The sequence below is a fragment of the Malus domestica genome, chromosome 09 (assembly GCF_042453785.1).
Source record: "Malus domestica chromosome 09, GDT2T_hap1".
NCBI lineage: Eukaryota > Viridiplantae > Streptophyta > Magnoliopsida > Rosales > Rosaceae > Malus > Malus domestica.
The window spans coordinates 29011761-29017194 of NC_091669.1; positions in this window are offsets into that span (position 1 = coordinate 29011761).

Sequence of the window (5434 nt, forward strand, 5' to 3'; positions counted from 1 at the left end):
AAGGAATGGTGCAGCAATGATGGAAAATGAAGGAGTGGTGCATCAAATTAGTGCAAGGAATGGACAATAATGATGGCACGGCATGGAAGTTGAATGGTGGAGTGGCACCCCTTTGTGACTAAGATTAAGGCTTCTAAAATCCTTATTTAGTGTCCTAATATCTTTGGGAACCCTTCTTGTGGCTGGAACTTAGTTGAATTAGGTTTAAGAAAGGTTACATCAAAATAAGGTAATCTTGACTCATGTTTCTTCTTTGGTTGCTGAGCTCTTTGTCCTTTTTACATTAATTCTTCTTTCTCTTTAACACATTCCTAGCCTCTTTAGTCTTCAATTTCGTCCATCCACCTTGCTCTATGCATGTGTTATCCATTCTAAGCCCAAAACTGCTCCAAAATGCACCTTATTGCTTTATAAGGTCTATGGACCTACAAACACACGAAAATAGCTTAAACTACATAATTAACTAAGAAATAACAACATAAATGCATGAGAACAAGCTAACTCAGTCGCATAAATATGCTCCTATCAGAATATAACATGCTAGACATCATTGCAGCCATTCATGCCTTGGGTGGAGCCCAAAAAGAAATTACTGCGCTGGTGAAAGAGTTGAAAAACTCAATCTCAAAGCCAAATGAGAAAGCCAGTGACAAAGACTGCAAGCCTAGGAAAAACACTTCCCATGAGGAGTTAGCTGCTACTGTTGGCAAAGGTCTTGAGAAAACACCATCATTTATCACTAGGAAAAACGTCATAGCCATGCTCGAAAAAAAGCTGCATAAAAGTTTGGAGGATTGGAAATATGTTCATGAGACACCATATCCAACTAGTGTTCTCCACATGCCATATCCTAAATGATACGAGACTCCCAACCTTGTTCTCTTTCATGGGATGAACGGTAGCCCTGAGGAACATATCAGCCATTTCATTAACGCTTTCGGTCCTCATGTTGGGGATTGCAACCTCTGTCTCAAGGAGTTCTCAAGAAGCCTAACTAATCGTGCCTAGACTTGGTACACCACCTTTGCACCAGGTTTCATCCAGACCATAGAAGAGTTGGTAGGCAAGTTCTATAAAAAGTACTTTCAGCATGAGGAAAGAGTCACAACAACTTAGCTTAACAATACGCGTCAACAACACGATGAAGATCCAGTGACTTTTATCAAACATTTCTAAGGCCTCACCCTTGACTACTATGACGAGAATGACGAGGAAGTTCTTGTAGAGATCTACATTAGCAACATTGTAGCTGACTACAGCGTGTCCTTGGAGAACATCGGTATCAGCCAGTTCTCAAGGTTCGTGGCAGTAGTAAGGAATACCAGCTTGTCAGTCAAGCCTTCCATAGGGAGACCTTGGAAAACTGACAAGAATGAAGCTTATCATGCCCTAGCCGTGGATGACGGATCTGACTACAACCCACAAAAAATGAAGGAAATGAAGAGTGATAAGGAGACGTATCCTCCACTAGCGTGTAGTGACGAGAAATTCCAAGCCATCCTCTATACCATGCTCGCAGATGGGGCCATCAAGCTACCTCGACCATACAAACCCCTTTCCAGAGAAGATAGAGATGATCCCTGGTACTTTTGTTACCATCAGTATATGGGACATCTTTCTATTGTATGCAAAACTTTGAGAAAAATTATCCATGCAAAAATCCGTGAAGGGACGCCAGAGCTATCATGCAAGACGCAAGCCACAGACATTGACTATCTGTCGAAATACCGAAGGAAAGAGGTAGCAGCTTTCATCACTTGCTTCGAAGATGACGATACCTACCACCCGTGGATTAACGACCCCAAGCCACCGGAAGCCATCTAGGAATCTTTCGAGAACATGGAGAAGGGTTATTGGTGCAAATACTCGAAGTCACGGAGCTATAATACTATATGGTCTCAAGCTGAAGGATGGGAAGATGAAGATGGAAATCTCATAGATTTTGCCCCAAGGTGGCAAAGCCTTCACCATCGATATGCTAGAAGAATACAATGAAGGAACATCAGAAGAGCAACTGTTTAACCAGAAAATTACGGTTGTGACTTTGTACAGCTTTCCCGACATAAAAGCCGATGTAGTTGAGTGTTACTTTTTCCCAAGGGCAAGGGCCTACTGCAACGCAGGTCTTCCAAGAAAACCTGAAGTTTAAATCCTTCATCGATTAGCTTGAATATAGCCCTTAAGCAAATACTGCTACTGCTGTAGCTCTCAAGCATGTTTCTGAGAACTATGGCCCTTAATGCTATGCTACCCGCCTGCGAAGGGCTTTCCTTTAGAATAACGCCATCATCTTCACTGATAAAGACATGGAAGTGGTTTTCCCTGATCACCAAAGGTCACTATACCTGGAAAGACAAATCAATGACGTCTTCATTAGGCGAGCTTTGGTTGACACTGGTTCCTTCGTCAACATTATGCCTTTGGTAGTGCTCACTATAGCAGGCGTCCCAACGTCAAAGATGGTAAGGTCTCAAATCTATTAATGGGTTTGGGAATAGCAATGAGGAAACTATTGGATACATTGAGATTGACATAAAGATCGACCCTATTAGGTCTTTTACTAAGTTTTATATGATGAACATTAATGTGGCTTACCACATTCTGCTCAAAATGCCATGGATAAACAAGCACAGACTCGTGGCCTTCTACCTACCACCAATGTCAAGGGAAGGATTGGTCTGAGGCCTATTCGCATCTGGGAAACCAAATGCCATTTAACTAGACAAAGTTTACTATTTCGATGCCGAGTTCTATAATGATTTCTCAAGTGTCGGATGTGGGATATTATAGACCTCAAGGATATGTTTACCCTCTTGGGAAGAAGTTCGAGATCTAAGTAACCAAGAATTCCTAACCATTGTGGAAAAAGGAAAACACATACAACTAGAGGCCAATATCCTTGTATACACCCCACATCAATGCTCCAAGGTCTTGCTTCTCGACGGCCGCGTTGTCTACTGCTTATGACTAAATGGGAAGCCTGACCACATTGTGTGGGAAAGCCCCAAGTATGGAGGCATTGTATGCCAAGCAAGTGAAGTTCCCAAGGAAACTGAAGACATGCATACATTTGCTACCGAGGACAGATCCTTACATAAAATCATGTCTGTGCCAAAATGCATGTAAGATGGATCCAGTACAATGGCGGAAAATGTAAGATCCCACATCGCCTAGGGGTGAGGATCATGTAAGCCTTATATGTATATTACCATCTCTACCTAGCACGAGGCCTTTTAGGAACTCACTGGCTTTGGGTTCCATCGGAACTTCGAAGTTAAGTGAGTTCGCGCGAGAACAATCCCATGATAGGTAACCCACTAGGAAGTTCTCATGTGAGTTCTCAAAAACAAAACCGTGAGGGCGTGGTCAGGGCCCAAAGCAAACAATATCGTGCTACAGCGGAGTCGAGCCCAGGATGTGGTAGGGGCCCGGGCCAGGATGTGACAGAAAAGCTTGAAGAGGTAAACCTAAGTGATGATTCCTCTATGCAAAAGTTAATTTCTATTAGTGTTTACTTATCTGTCGAGGAAAAGAAAGAACTAGTCAGCCTGCTAAAGGAGTTCAATGACGTCTTTGCCTGAAACAATGAAGAGATGTCAGGCTTTAATCCGAATTTAACGTGCCACACACTAAATACACAGCCTAGGATTAAGTCTGACATGCAGTAAAGGAGGAATTTCCACCCAAAAATAGAAGCTAAAATCAAAGTCGAGATAGAAAAACTCATGACGGTTGGATTTATCAAGCCTATCAAGCACTCACTTTGGCTAGCCAACATTGTCCCGGTAATGAAGAAGAACACTACTTAAATCTGGATATGCATCGACAACCGAGATCTTAATGCAGCATGCCCAAATGACGAGTTTCCATTACCTAACATGGACATCATGATCTATTAAACTTCAGGGCAAGGCCTGATGTTGTCATGGATGGCTTTAATGGGTACAATCAAAGCAAGATGTCTGCCAAAGATGCTGAGAAGACAGCTTTCCGCACGCCATTTGGAAACTTTTACTATGCGGTCATGCCATTCGGACTCAAAAATGCTGGTGCCACCTATGAATGAGCAATGGCAGCAATCTTTCAAGACATGATGGGGAATGAAGTGGAAAACTACGTGGACGACCACATCGTGGAATCTAAACCAGGGAAAGGCATTGGGAACTGCTAAGGAAAGTGTTAAGGAGATACCGATCATATGGGTTGAAGATAAACCCCAAGAAATGCGCCTTCGATGTTTCCTCAGGCAAATTTTTAGGCTTCCTGGTACATCAACGCGACATCGATGTAGATCCAGACAAGGTGCACACCATGGAAACTCTCATGCTCCCAACGAACATAAATGATCTGAAAATCTATAAGGGGAAACTGTCCTACATTCGACACTTCATCCCAAGGTTAGCAGTAGCAACAGGAGTCTTCACCCTGCTGCTCAAGAAATGGAAGGAATTCGTATGGACTAAGGAATGCGATGAAGCCTATCAATGGGTCCATCAGCTAGTCAACAACGTTCCTACCATGAAGGCACCAGTCTTAGGCATTCCACTCAAGCTTTACCTAGCCGCAACAAGCACTACTATAGGAGCCCTGCTTGCCCTGGACAGTCCAGCCGAGGAAAAAGCACCAGTCTACTATGTTAGCAGACAACTAAAAGGCACCAAAACCCATTATGAGAAGACAAAACGCTTACCACTAAATCTTGGAAGGGCGAAAAACAAGGGTGAGTGGGCCTAAAAATAAAGCTTTGTAAAAACCTTTCCGTAGTAAGACCTTGCTGTAAAATAAGTATAGTTTTCAAAATATACATACTACGTATAGTATGAAAATACTTACCATAGCTAGCAGTATCTCAAGAATGCAATACGTCACAAACTTTTGTAAATAAACACATGACATCCGTAATCACATAATCTCACATAAGCAAACATATCATATCGAGTGCTCATCGACATATGCTGACACATGAGTTCATGCAGAGGTATTCTAACATGAACAAGACTGGTGTAATAATTCTTTACTCACTAGTACTACAATCACGTGAAGAATAGCGCTATGCGCATCACATACGAGTCCTAATTGTCTATAGCAATCTAGGATAGGACTGGCACCTACAATGGATCCAAAGTGAGCGTACGGTGCGATGTGAACATACACGTGAAAGACTAGCCCTAGCCCCAAAAGAGTACTAACACCGGTGCAACACATGATAAGCAAATAATGTAAATATAAACATGCCACTGTGATTCGATAATTCTAGTCAACATAATATTATTCATAGCCGTAAATGTAATTAAGGCATCTTGTAGGATTTATAATAATTTTCTAATTCTCATCGTTACGTCATTTCCTATAATCGTTAATTTAATTACGACATCACATAGAAAATTCATTATTAGATGTATATATGGAAACTAAACAAATATATATACTATAT